The sequence below is a fragment of the Triticum dicoccoides genome, chromosome 3A (assembly GCF_002162155.2).
Source record: "Triticum dicoccoides isolate Atlit2015 ecotype Zavitan chromosome 3A, WEW_v2.0, whole genome shotgun sequence".
Classification (NCBI taxonomy): domain Eukaryota; kingdom Viridiplantae; phylum Streptophyta; class Magnoliopsida; order Poales; family Poaceae; genus Triticum; species Triticum dicoccoides.
The window spans coordinates 391,191,533-391,206,041 of record NC_041384.1 but is presented as its reverse complement, the minus strand read 5'-3'; the positions used below and the strand labels follow the sequence as shown (position 1 = coordinate 391,206,041).

Genomic DNA, 14,509 nt, shown 5'->3' with positions numbered 1-14,509 from the left:
TCTCATTATCTTGCTCTTGTGCATTGTGATGTTCCCGTATCAACAAAGGACTATGGAAAATTAGGGTGCCACAAAGTTAAGATATCCCTTTGGTACTTACGACGCAGAGTTGTTCTAACAGGGATAACTTGGCTAAACGAAACTGGCGAGGCGATAAAAATTGTTGCTTTTGTCACAAAGATGAGACTATTCAGCACCTTCTTTTTGGACGTCGCTTTGCACAGGCCGTATGGTCTATTATACAAGCGGCTGCAGGGTTGTTCCCATCTCAAAGTATGTCACATGTGTTTAGTGGTTTGCTATGGGGCACTAGGAAGGACCTAAAACGAGAGGTCTTGTTAGTGGCGACTGCTACTTGTTGGTCGCTTTGGTTATGCATAAATGATGTGATTTTTTGACAAGAATTTTTTATCTCCTCTACAGGTTATTTATTCAGTTACTCGCTCACTCGGTACCCGGACTATTCTTCAGAATTCGGGTTCTCAAGAGTTGGTTGCAGGTTTGCAGCAGCTTGTCAAACATTTGGAGCGGGTAGTCGTGTTTTACCCAGAAGCATGGGTGGCGGCCTAGTCTAAGGATTGACGATCCATAGCATTTTCATGTTATTCCACTTGTTATAAAACTCTGGTGTGTGTGTGTGGGTGGGCCATGTGCATCCTAATTATATAGAGTCCGGGAGTGATCTCAACATGATATTGTATCATCTTGATAATGATCTGATTTCAATAAAAGCTTCCTTTATTAAAAGAAACTGAAAAGAATGATCGATTTTTTTAAGTCGTGTTTCATAGGGCTCCGTTTAGTTAGCGGAAACCCGGGCAAAAACTGTCTTTCGTTGGAATTATATTGCATCTGAATTTGATCTTTGTTCCCCACCAAATATGAAAAGAAAAACCAGGTGTTACCTTCTGCAATTTGAATAGGATTGCTATGCAAGTGTCACTCTATTGCTAGGCAACACTGAATAGTGAAATGGTTTTAATTCTTAGGAACCTATTTCGACAAGGTGCTTAATAAAAAACAACACTTTTTTTCTCTTGGAACGGCTACAGCCTACAGCTACTAGTACATTAGAGCGAAACGACTCACAAAAGTCATACTACCGCCGATTCGCTACGCGCCTTCTCCAGCGCCCTCCTACGCCGATCCAGCATAAGTCCCACGAAGGACCCCGTGAGCTCCGTGCTGGCAAGGATCACCGGCACCACCAGCCTGCACGTCTTCACAGCGCTAGCGCTCCGTATCTCATCCTCCACATCGCGCATCCCCTGCACGAACTCGCGGTACATGTTCTCCACGTCGGAGTTGAAAGCGTACTCGGACACGGCGACCCTCGGGTGCCCGTGGCAGAGGGACTCGAGGGCGCCCTGGAGCAGGATGTGGCTCACGGCGGCCAGACCTCTCAGGGCGCCGAGGAACGAGGCCACCGTGTTCCTGTTGACCGTCTTCTTGTAAGAGTCGTCAGCGGCGGCGGAGAAGACGGCCGCATACGTGCGGACGGTCCCGTGGATGGTCTCGGCGGAGATCTCGCTGGGCGCGCTGAGGTTGAGTCGCGCGCTGTCCACCACGCGGGACGCCATGATGAGGGCCTTGTTGGCAGAGAGGCAGACCCGCGCCGACTTCGTCGTAGCCTCGGCGTAGAGGAAGTCGCTGTCGCTGGAGATGATGTCGAGGTAGTGCTGCGTGATTCGCTCCATCTCGTCGTGGAAGTGGTCGCCGGCGAGCGGTGGCTGTCTGGCCCGCGGCCGCGCGTCGCCGTTCTGAGCCCGGGCGAGCGCAAGGCGCGGGCGGGCAGCAGCCGTCTTCAGGGCCGGGAAATTGTGCTCACGACCGACCGGCAAGATTTAGGACGAGGTGGTGATAACTGGCCTCTTGCTCGAGGATGCGGGGCAGGAAAACGCCGGTGAAAAGGAGGTGAGCAGCGCGGCCATGGTTTCGTACAGGCGAGAGAGACACTATCTACCTCGGGCAATTTCTTCGCCTGCGTTTCTGCTGCTGGTTGATTGACTGACTAGGGGTTTGGGCGCCACTTGAGAGGAAGTTTGTGCGGTGCTAGATTGACATGCGACCCTTCCACCCCCTTTCTTCTCTAATTGCTTGCAAACATGTACATATAGGTAAGGAACTTGCAATAGAATTTACAATTGATAACGAAAGAAACAGCCAGAGTACATTATAGGACCTCAGATGCGTTATATGTAGTAGTACATATAATCTAGAGCATAATTCAGTGAACCAATTCATTAGTTGAGGGTAATAAGTAATCCAAATTTAAAGGGAATGAATAAGCAATGTATACTATCTCTGTAAATAAATGTAAAACATTTTAGGTCACTAAACGTCTTGTATTTGTTTACAGAGGGAGTATGTTTTATTTAACTGAACATAAAACATCAGAAGCATTATGACAACAGTGAACAAGCCAACAAACCAGTTTTTGTGCAGAATTCAATAATGGTAATGGATACAGGTATGTAGGCATAAATTAGCAGCTGGGGATAGTGCTATCAAATAACCTCTGACAGGCTTAAGGAACAGTTTTTATCCAAACCAGGCATTGTAAATTATAAAGTACATGTATTCTGAACCATGGAATACACCCTGAGACAAATAGTGTTAAGAAAGCGCAACCCACAACGATGTGACTCGATTCTGGGGTGCAGCGAGGCCGAAGATGCAGACACCGCGTGTGCAGCTCCTTCTGCTAGGCCTCCAGCACGCGCACGCCGTGGTTATCCAGTCCAGCTGGGTGCTTCTGCCGAGTCGGCTGTTATATCACGCGTGTGTAGTAGGCCTAAGTATAACGGAAGTGACAGTAGAAGGAAAGATGTAACCGCAGTAATAAGCCCATATAAACGCATAGTAGATTGATAACCTATATGATCACAGATAGTTCAGGTGATTCAAGAGTAAGCCCCTTGTTCATCGAGAGATGCAAACAAAAGTTTTTACATATTTGTTCATCAATAGATGCAACATATAAGTATTCGTGGATTTAGACAAAATCTCCATACTCGTAGCTAAACAGGTTAAGTGCATATAAAACTACATTTGTGTATGAACTGCATCTCCCTCTCCACAGTACACATGCATGAGTGGAAACATCTGGATTTACCCTGTAACTCGAAGCAGATAGTAGAAAGCACTGAAATGTAGCAACAAAACTTAGGAGTGACTTAAGCACCCATAGTCTATACCAAAAGGGCAAAAGGAAGACTCCTAGATCTGTGCATTTAAACTGAACAATAAATTAGGGAAAATAACCCGAGTCTTTCTTAATTTGTGCAAGCAGAAAATGCTACATAGTTGGCAGTCAGGGTTTAGCAGCAATTGATTAAATTATTCAATATAAAACATGTCTTAATCTCAGACCATTAACATTTTGTCTGCCTTGACAACATGGAGGTATGTATCTAACTTGAAAGGCAAAACTTACTTGAGAAGACCATATCCATGCAACTAAAACATGAGCATATACCTGCATAGTAGCATAGTAGCATAAGCGCACCATTAGTACAAAAGAATTGGTCTTGTAAATTTCTTAAATCTTGCACCCTCATGAATTCCAACAAACATGTACAGAGTAGAAGATGATATATTTGCATTTGAAATAATGTTGGTAATGCATCTTACTTTATGCTCAAGAACACATGTGAAACACCTAACAATTTCGTTATGCAATAGGTGGCAACAAATTAAGCACAGAAGCACCATTATTGAGCCTCGGAGCAGAATTTCTATATAGATATAGGTAGTGAAAGAGATTGCATGCACTTTCACCATCTGGTTAGACCAACCAGACATAATTTTACGCTAAAAGATAATTACAAAGATGATTTTTAGTATAGCAAGCAAATTATTCTCATAATCCTTCATTGCGGGTTATCTACTTATCACATAAGAAACAACATGAAACAGGGAGTTCCATGTGGCCGGCGACCTTATGTTTTTACCTATCATGATTGTGCTTGTCACCGCTATTGCTCGCCCATAAATGCTACCATCTGAAGACAACATATTAGATGAGCCGAAAATAGTTAGACGACTGTAATATCTACAATTAAAATAAGGATTTGGCAACCTGGGAATAGGTTTATACAAAAGGATAAGAGAAAGCTTTCCGTGAAAGTGGGATCTCACCTTTACAGTTGATACAAAAGGATGACCGAGTATAATATTTCTCTCGATCCTCGTCTCTGATCCTGTTGCAGACATGTTGCATTGCCACATACCAAGAGTGAGGGCTTTTGGACATATAACAAATATTCATCCTAATAGTTGAGGGCATAAACACCAGTTTGATGATAATACCCTTGGTGCGCCTCCTGAGCGGAAGCTTTGCGGTGCCAGGTAGGTGGCACCCATTTTAGTTTCTTTTTTAGTTTTTCTTAGAAAAGGAGGATGACCCCCGGCCTCTGCATCTGGGCGATGCATACGGCCACTTTATTAATTGTTCTCACAAGACCTTACAAAGTCATACAACAGTAAGACTAAAGCCGCCGTCTAAGCAACAAACTGTCGCTACACCTATCCAGTTGATGAAGGGGCGCAGATAGCCTGGGCCTAATACCAAACAGACATCACAGCCAAGCTTAACATCTAAGACCTGAGACCCCAACCTAGCCACTTGCCGGGTCTGGGACTCACACTGGTCCGGCGTGCTCTCAGAGGCCGCCGCCGCCAACTGCCACCGCTCTATCTTCAGAACTGTATTGATGCATCAACCTTGCTCGGTCCAGCTATCGTCGACGCCACCACGGCGCCCAACAGCACCTCCTCCCTGCGCGCAAACAGCTGTACACGTCACGATCGCCACTGACACACCTCAGCGCCATGCTGCCACGTACTACCAGCCGACACAGCTTGAAGCCCTTGGAGGATCTGTCGTGCGTAGCACCTGCCGACCAGGCATGACCAAGCGTAGCACCTGTCGGTCAGGCATGACTTGACATCTCCACCGAAGCTCCGTGCAAGACGAAGCCGCTCCACCTCCTGCCTCTGACTTCCAAGAGAGAAACGACACCGCAGTGCCGCCATCGTCCGGTCTGGAACACCAGATCCTAGGGTTTCCCCCGGAGCAATACGAGTGGGTCGACGGAAGTCACATGACGATGCCTTCATCAAGGTAACGACGTGGAACGCCGCCATCGCCCGCCGTCGGCTCGGTTTTCACCGGCAACTACGTCTCCCCGACTCGCAACTGGTGCCAGATGACGGATCCCGAGATCCGAACACCCAGCCTCAGGCCGACCACCTCTGACGGAAGAGATGACCACCACCGCCGGCTGCACTGGTCAGAACAGATCTGATCGGAGGTGCCACCTACGAGACCACCAGGCCCTCCACGCCGCCGTCGCCGATCTGAAGACAGCATGCACGCCACCGCAGCCGAGCCGGCCGCCGCCAACCGCAGCCGCCGCCGCCGCCCGAACAATCAGTAGCAACTAATAAGTTATCTCAAAGAGCCTGGCGCCAAACTTCATTAAAATACAAGGAAGACAGTGCTGCAAGTCTATACATAGCCTCGGAGAACATGATTCGGAACAAGACAAGCAGCTTGCAACTCTCCAGGATACCTCATCAATGATAGCCTCAAACTCCCTGTCGGCAAAATTATATTCTGTCAAAGATCATGACATTGTGTTCTTTTCAAAAATTTCCATGTATTAATATCAACCTGTGATGAGCTATAGATATCTACCAAATAGAATTAAGTTTCGGAAAATAAGAAACTGAACTGACTACTGTCTATTTGGTCTTGTCCAGCTCAATAAGAAAAATATGAGCAAGATAATGCAAGATTTTGCTCACGCTGCTGAATGTGATGATGCCATGATAACTACTACAATGATTAATCTCGACTGAGTACAAAAATAATGTGAGGACTCATTCACCAGATTGCAGATATACAAATCATAGGGACAACTTAGTGCTACAGCTTAATCATATGTAATAATGTTGTCACTATCAATCATCTGTTCTTTGCAAGAGGCATCAGAAAGACAAAAAACAAAGCTCTTCGGTGTTTATTTAATTACACTGGTTCAAACGATACTTTATGGAATAAATATAGATGCACACACAAAGAGCCAAACATTTATGTTTGAAGAGCCAGCCTCGCATTTAACAAATACTTACAAGATTTTTAGGTAGAATGAACCATTTATCACTATTAAGAGTGCTAGTTTCAGGTATTATATAGGTGATAACAATTTCAGGATTATGGCGATCTTAGGGGAGGCCTCGGACGGTCGGACCTACATCATATATCAACATCATATATCAAAATGGGTTATTTTTACTACTAAATTAGGAAAAATGGGTTATTTTTACTACTTTATGAAGCTGGGCAACTCAAATTGGTGATGATGTGAATTAGGAAAAATAGAGAAACTGGAAACACAGTAATGTAATCAGACGACAAGAAAAGGCATAATAGCAAAAACTATATATATTCGCATATTTTTCTTAAGACCTGCCCCAAGCCCATTTTCCATTCTTGCCTCTGATCTTAGTGCTATAGAGGAGATCAAAAGGGATAGGTTCAGGGGGGGAATAACAATACAGATAAACAAAATAAAATAACACATGTAGATATGACTTACTGGATGAATTTGTCTTAGCAATCCAAACGAAAAGAGCACGATTGGTGAGTTTACTTGCTGCTCTCCAGCACCAGGGTCCTTTCTAATTGCTACATGGAGTCCATGACTTTCTTTCTCTCACAACAAGAAGAATCGTGGTTAATGCCTTGCTCCTGCAAAAGCAAGAGGAATAAGATAACGTGGAAAATAAATAACTAAGGCAATAGCACTGACAAATGATATAGATTTTCCAGTCATCAGAACATGCACCTACATGAAATTATTAGTAACATATATTGAAATAGAAACTGAAATGGCAGTATCAAGATATGTGTCATCACATACTTTTTGTCTATCTTCTCAAACTGGCCAAAGGAGAGCTATACTCTGTCTTGTCACTCCTTAGAAACATCTTCAACTTTCTCTAGAGCTTCCATCATCATAGCTTCAACACCATATCATCTATAGGTCCACTCATGTGAGATGTGTAACAGGTAAGAGACGTTCAGACAAGCAATACTGACAAATATTCATAGAAGAAAACAGTTTTTACAGCATAAGCATTTCTAACATGTTTTTATCTGGCCAAGCATTAAGCATTCCTGATAGCATATGAACAAACAAAGTATGCTGATTAGGTAATGGGCGTACTTTTTTCCTCATTGTACTAACGGATAGTAACTTTATTTCTTCGAGAATCAGAAAGAAGATCTGCCAATTTAGATACTAAGGCATTAGTTCAAGTAAAACAGTCCTACTGAATCAGCACAAAAAGTACATGATTACCTCAAATTTGTTAGAACCGTACATGCCAAAAACGCTTTCTGCAAATACAATATATACAGAACTTGGTTCCCTTTATAGTACACATGCCTGCAAGCTTAGCTGCTTGAATTTGTTGGGAACTGGCCTAGTCAGTCAGGCACAACTCTGCATTATGCGGCCTGTAAAAAGAACAAACAATGAAAAGAGCCAGATAAGAAAATCAAAAGGCACAACAGTGTTGTAGATGTTTACTCCATCAAAAGGTTTGTCGCTGGAGATGTAAGGTTAAATCCACATGGAGAAAACACAGAAAAAATAATACTTCGCCAGCTGCATCACGGACGCGGACTTGAGCAGTGGTAGGAGTGCCGAAGATGGGGATGGAGATGAGGCACAAGGGGCAGGCCGACGTATGCCTGGTCAATTGAATCTGAAGGAAAATGACTATTTCGTATGGATGTATCGAGAATTAAAGGATGTACTACATAAATCAAACTTTTCATCCAGAAAATAAAACCATACAATCTTGTGCTAGCTTGCTTATCACATACAGTTAAGGTGCTAACAAATAGTAATTCTTTTGTTGTCATGTGCTTGTGAGACACACCTTTGTCTAGTAGGTTCATTGAGAATAACAGCCGAAATAAAAATATATGGCTTCAAGAAGATTTCATGAATAAAGAACCTCTTATTATAATCGATGGTAGAACCCAATACTGAATAGGTTGTGACACTAAGTTAGTCCAAGCATCTTCCTGTTAGAAACATCTACAACATTTGACTTCTAAAGTTCATAATAGCTCACCAATCTAAGAGGAAATCCATTTTTCAATCTACCATTGGGGGGCAGCCCCAGTGCATGTAGCTCCCGCTTGCGCAGGGTCTGGGGAAGGGTCCGACCACTTTGGGTCTATTGTACGCAGCCTTTCCCTACATTTCTGTAAGAGGCTGTTTCCAGGACTTGAACCCGTGACCTCATGGTCACAAGGCAGCAGCTTTACCATATGGTTTAATTTGCAATTTCTAAAATTAGCACGTATGTAGTAGACAAAAAGTTGGACAATGTACCTAATCAGAACTAATCTTCAAGATTTGAGGCGCCAAATTTCTCCTGGAAGACCTGCCATTTGATAGCTAATTAGTGATTAGCATCTATGAAAAATGAATATGGAGCAGCTCCAGCGTAAACAGGGATCAACAATAAGACCAAAAAAGAATAACTATAATTTCACATGGCATGATTATAACAATAATATATATTGTAGACTTGTTTCAAGCTCCTTCCTAAAAAATAACTATATTAGATGGTGTCCCAGATTCAACAAGTGAATGCTAAAATTAGAAACAACTGGGCATAGTATTCACAGAATACTACAAGGTTGAGCTGTAGCTCACAACTATCCCCACGTGAACAGAATATTCACATGATCTGTGCAATCATGAACAAGGAATGCAGAAGTTGAATGATGTTTTTAAGCCAAAAGAAAATGCAGGTGAGGACTAATAACTTCTGTGAGGTCGTGAGATCTGCCTTTGCAAGCAACCAGAAGAGGTTTGCACCGAGTAATTGCATCAGTGCCATGACCATGTCAGCTCAATCCCATGGAGAGATGACCAGTGCAACACATGAAAATAACCTAGGCAAATCAGAGAGACAGAGAGAGATCACCTTGTTCTTCACTCTTCCTCAAGATCCTTCCTCTTCTCTTCTTCATCCGATCCGCACACATCTTGTTCAAAAAAACTCAAATCAGAGAAATCCTTAATATCACTGACCATCGGTCAAAAAAGAAGAACATGTACTCAATAAATATAGATCAATAAAGCATACATGGGGTAAAGAACCACATGGAGTACCCTGCTTCCAATACGAATCCAACAAAGAGAGAAGAGAGAGATGGGGAGGGCACCTTGTCCATGGCTGCAGCAACAGGGCCAGAGCAACTTGTCCATGGCGTTCTCAACGGAAACCATCGCTTTGGGTATGCCGGATCTGAGGCTGCTTCGGATTCGGCCTGCTGCTCGATCTGGTGCGAGGGAGAGGGGAGGAGCTCGCTGATGGTAAGGAGAAGGTAAGGGGAGGAGAGAAGGGGTGGGCGTTGGGGAGGGCGTGGGTGGTCGCGGCGGCCGCGGCGAGGTCGCCAGTGGCGGCGGCAGATGAGGGAAAAGGGAGAGGAATCCGGCGATGGGGACTGGCTGACTGGGAGCTGGGCCGCTGGGCCACTGGTCAATCCCTTTCTCTGTTATTTTCTCTTTTCTTCTCAACGAAGCAAACGTTTTGTCTCGTAGTAAATCTGACGTGGACCACGCAAGAGATTGCCCTTGATGTACACCTTATTGTTTTAGATTCTTGGCGTTAATAGTACTGTTGGAGCGCTACATATACTGTAATTACAAGGAGAGCAACTCCGACTCGGATCATTAATCCGTTGTATCCCTATTTATAGTAATCCTACCCGGACAAGAGCGCGTCCTTTCTCCCCATACAAATGGCGCTTCTTTTAAGTGGACGATTTTATTTAAGTGGGTGTGTTTAGGGCATATTTAGATGTGCTCTAGTTATTGCACATCTAAATGGTGAATCAAGTATAAAAGGAAAAGAAAAAAGAAAAATATCCACACGAATTTCAACGTAAGATCAATGACATAGGACTTAGATGTGCAATACTTATGGCATATCTAGATGTGCTTTAGCAAAACTGTTACTTAAAATGTACTAATCCGCTCCACAATAGATTTTGACACTATACTAGTGTCAAAAATGCTCTTATATTATGAGACGGAGGGTGTAGTATTAAGGGATACAAAACAACAAGAGCAACATTTGACCTATGTATAACTAAGATGCACACAATTAAATGACAAAAGTGCGTCTGTGAGGACAAGCTGACGCGGGCCACTTTTGGAAGGGGGTCGGGCCTTCTCCTGTGTTGTAAGTGGGGATTGGGATTGATTGTGTGCTGTGTGTCGTAATAGAAAGAATAGTCCTGTGTCGTAATAGAAAGAACAGTGCGACTGTGGCAGTAATTAATATAGTTGAGACCGTGATACGCGAAGGAGTGAGAAAGTTGGAGATACAGCCAGGGGGTCACTTTTGGAGGGGCCACCGCGGTCGGTCACCCGGGCTGTGCCCCCTCCGCTGACCGCATTGGTGATCAGCGCTCCCGACCAATCAAGCGAGGCTGCCATCCCCCGTGGCGTGGACGAGGCCGTGGCTCGGGACCGTGCTCAACCCGAGAAGGAGACAGCTGGGACCCAGGAACAGACTGTACCCGTGGAGGAATTGTTTAAGGAAAAGGAGACAACGCTGGCAGTGGAACCGCCCGCATCCCAGGAGGGGCATGCAATGGTTGGTGGAGGGCCCCGCGTCGATGGGAGTCATGCAACCGTGCATGCAGCAGTGACTAGTGGGTCACACGTTGATGGGAATCATGCAACGGTGCCATGCAACCTTGCACTCGTGGAGCTGCCTATCCAGGACCCGGCGGGTTCAGGAGAGGCAAGGGCCGGGGCGGCCGATCCAAGGGAGATGGCTGTTGTGCAGGATGCTGTCGTGCAAAGCAATGGAAGTGTGGTGGTGGCCATGCTGACGGCTTCGGGGATGACGCCACAGGAAGCAGTGGCTTATGGTAGACTCAAGGCCTTTTGTTCACACATCATGAAGAAACTTGCGCCACCGATACTTAAGGAGATCCAGGCTTCCTCACTAAGGCCGGAGGTGGAGCCTTTCACACCCAAGCGCACGACGAGGGCAACCAAGAGAACTGTGACGCTGGGCTCTTCGACAGCCACATCGACAGAAAACGTGCTGCTCAGGACGCTCGGCCTGGTCCCGGAGGATCTCCAGGTGGACGACTCGGCGGTGCAAGAGCTTAAGACCTTGTTCGACCCGCCACTCCGAGAGCAGCATGTGCGCGTCATAGCGGCGCTGTTTGGCAAGGCCATGCCAGGGCAGATGCCTGGAGCGGGAGGGGTCTCGAGGATTGGTGCACACTAGTTGTGAGTGTTAGGAGAAGGGAGAGACTTCGGTTTCCATGGATGTCACCCCAGTGGTAACTTGCTAGAACGTTCGAGGCTTGAACAATCCGACAAAGAGGAAAGCGATGAAAGAGTTCTTGGCTTCGGTGAAGCCTAATCTTGTGTGTCTACAGGAAACAAAATTGGAGGTTGTAGACAAGCTTCTTCTAATGCAATGTTGTGGCCCGTCCTTGGACGGCTTTGCTTACTTGCCGGCGGATGACACGAGAGGGGGGGGGGTCTACTTGCTTGGGATACCACGGTACTGCAGGTAGATCGTATCCAGAGGGATACTAACTTCCTCACGGGATTGGTACACCATAGAACAGGAGAGGACTAGTGGATTTCGGTGGTTTATGGCCCCCAAGGGAACGTGGCAAAAACACAGATCCTGGAGGACTTGGCGGCCAGGCACGCTTTCTGCCCTAGACCATGGATGGTGCTCGGTGACTTTAACATGATCTTGCGTGCAAACGAGAAGAGCAACATTAACAAAACCGCACGATGATGAACAAATTTCAGAGCTTTGTCGATTGTACCGAGTTGAAGGAGCTTTACATGCATGGGCGTCGGTTCACCTGGTCGAGTGAAAGAGAAAACCCAACTCTCAGTAGAATAGACAGGGTCTTGGTTTCGGTTGATTGGGAGCTGGCATGGCCAGATTGCTTACTCCAAGCCCTTTCTACGAGTGTCCCCGACCACGTGGCCTTGCACATCACCACCAGTGTAGCTTTTTGGCCCAAGAAACTCTTCCGTTTTGAGGCTTTTTGGCCCAAACTGAGGGTTTCGAACAAGCAGTCAAGGATGCCTGGGTTTGTGACCCAGCGATAGTGGACCCTTTCAAGAGGCTTGACGCACTATTCAGAAATGCGGGAGCAGCGCTTCAGGCCTGGGGTCAGAAGAAAGTGGGTAACGTCAAACTTCTGATGGCGGTGGCGACGCTGGTCATCCTTTGGATGGACCAAGCAATGGAGTCAAGAGGGCTCACAGAGCTAGAAACCTGGCTGAGGCGCACTCTCAAGATGTCCCTGCTCGGGCTTGCCTCATTGGAGAGAACCATCGAATGACAGAGATCAAGGCATACATGGATACGAGAGGGTGATGCGAACACCAAATTCTTCCAAGCGGTGGCAAATGGTAGGCGTGCGAAGAACTTTATTCCTCAAGTGCGCGTGGGCAGCGAGGTAGCAACAGAGCAGGGCCGCAATGAGGAAATATTTGCGGATGCCTTCCAAAACCTCTTGGGTACAGATCAAGCGGGAAGGCACACTTTGGACTTGAGGTTTTTAGGGATGGAAGAATTAGACTTGTCTGATTTCGAAGGCATCTTCTCGGAAGAGGAAGTTTGGAACATCATCAAAGAGATGCACCCGGATCGAGCACCTGGCCCGGACGGCTTCAGCGCATTGTTTTACCAGAAAGCATGGCCTATTATCAAGAACGACATCATGGCAGCTCTGATCAAGCTCGCAATGGGTGATAGTAGGGGTATTGCCAAACTGAACCGAGCGCTTATTGTGTTAATTCCTAAGAAACCAAATGTGATGGAGGTTGGGGACTTCCGGCCGATCAGCTTGCCGCACAGCTTCTCCAAGCTTTTTTTCAAGCTGCTGGCAAATAGAGTTCGCCGGCGCATGCCCGACCTGGTGGGAGTGAACCAGTCGGCGTTCATTAGAGGAAGAAGCCTTCACGATAACTACTTGTTCGTGAGGCAAGTGGCGATGAAAATTCATTCCAGGAAGAATCACAGAGTTTTCCTCAAGTTGGATATCATGCGAGCATTTGATTCCCTCTCCTGGACGTTCTTGTTTGAAGTGCTTCGGGCAAAAGGATTCGGCCCCCCTTGTCTTTCGAGAGTGGCAGCCCTCCTGATGACCGCGAGCACGCGTGTGCTGGTTAACGGAGTTCCAGGGAGGAGTATATGGCATGCCAAAGGGCTCAGGCAAGGGGATCCGGTCTCCCCACTACTGTTTGTGATTGCTATGGAGGCGCTTACGGCGGTCGTTGCTAAGGCCATGCAGGAGGGTGTGTTGAGCAGCTATACAGGCATTTCGGCAATGCAAAGATTGTCTATTTATGCGGATGATGTCGCCCTCTTCGTGAGGCCATATAGACTTGAGCTCGAGTTTGTTAGGAGAACGTTGGATATCTTTGGAGAAGCATCGGGACTCAAGGTTAACTACAGGAAATCTTAGGCTATCCTCATTACCGAAGACCCTGATGACAGAGTCAGAGTGGAGAGCCTGCTGCAATGTGCCATGGGTGAATTCCCTTGCAAATACCTCGGCTTGCAGTTGGCGGTGAAGAAACTTACAAAGGTGCAATGGCAACCGTTGCTAGATTAGGTGAGGAATTTCATTCCTGCATGGCAGAGAGGCCTCATGCAACGCTCGGGAAGGCTAGTACTTGTGAAGTCCGTGGTGGCGGCTAGGCCAGTACATCATCTACTGGTCATGAAGGCACCGACTTGGGTCCTTGAGGACATTGATAGCTGGATGAGAGCATTTTTCTGGGCAGGGAAAGATCGAGTCCATGGGGGTCAATGCTTAGTAGCATGGAACACAATCTGCAGACCCATGTCTTATGGTGGACTCGGTGTGAAGAATCTTCAGCTTCAGGCAATCGCACTCAGAGTGAGATGGGAATTGCTAAGACGTACGGATCAGCTCCGGCCCTGGCAAGGATTGCACATGCTGGTGGATGATGATGCGAGGCGGGTGTTTGACAGTTTGGTGAGCATCACGGTTGGCAAAGGGGACAAAGTCTTGTTCTGGAGAGATAGGTGGATACACGGGTTCGCAGTTAAGGACATCGCGCCCACGCTGAACCAAGGAGTGAGCGCTAAAGTAAGGAACACAAGGACGGTGGATCAGGCCCTACAGGAGGAGAGTTGGACGCAGGATGTGCAGCTCCAGTTCTCGTTCGGAGCACTAATTCAAATCATGCACCTGAGGCATGTGATAGCTTCGGTGCCGAGAGATGAGCATGCTGAGGATCGCTTCACTTGGCCACATGATCGCTCGGGTGCATATATGGCAAAATCCACCTACACCCAGCTTTGTCAGGGTGAGATCCGTTCCCCCATGGCCAATGGGATCTGGCGCAGCTGGGCACCGCTAAAATGCAAAATATTCGCTTGGTTG

The 14,509-nt window shown here is 46.5% G+C and overlaps 2 long non-coding RNA genes across 8 annotated transcripts; both read right to left on the bottom strand.

Annotated features, from left to right (window-relative positions):
- Positions 1–2,473: 2,473 nt before the first annotated feature.
- On the bottom strand, positions 2,474–4,475 carry LOC119268284. Its single transcript, XR_005133054.1, has 4 exons — positions 4,141–4,475; positions 3,954–4,004; positions 3,437–3,478; positions 2,474–2,794 (listed from the first exon to the last, which is right to left on the bottom strand). It is a non-coding gene; the product is annotated as an uncharacterized LOC119268284 (long non-coding RNA).
- A 692-nt stretch (positions 4,476–5,167) lies between these two features.
- LOC119268283 lies at positions 5,168–9,561 on the bottom strand. Of its 7 annotated transcripts, XR_005133050.1 has the most exons (10): positions 9,260–9,559; positions 9,019–9,079; positions 8,418–8,469; positions 7,602–7,779; positions 7,371–7,528; positions 7,236–7,295; positions 6,930–7,046; positions 6,606–6,757; positions 5,519–5,601; positions 5,168–5,361 (listed from the first exon to the last, which is right to left on the bottom strand). It is a non-coding gene; the product is annotated as an uncharacterized LOC119268283 (long non-coding RNA). The 7 variants fall into 7 exon arrangements; XR_005133052.1 differs by lacking the exon at positions 5,168–5,361 and having other exon boundaries at positions 5,468–5,601; positions 7,236–7,310; positions 9,260–9,561; XR_005133047.1 differs by lacking the exon at positions 5,168–5,361 and having other exon boundaries at positions 5,468–5,601; positions 9,260–9,558.
- Positions 9,562–14,509: the final 4,948 nt, after the last annotated feature.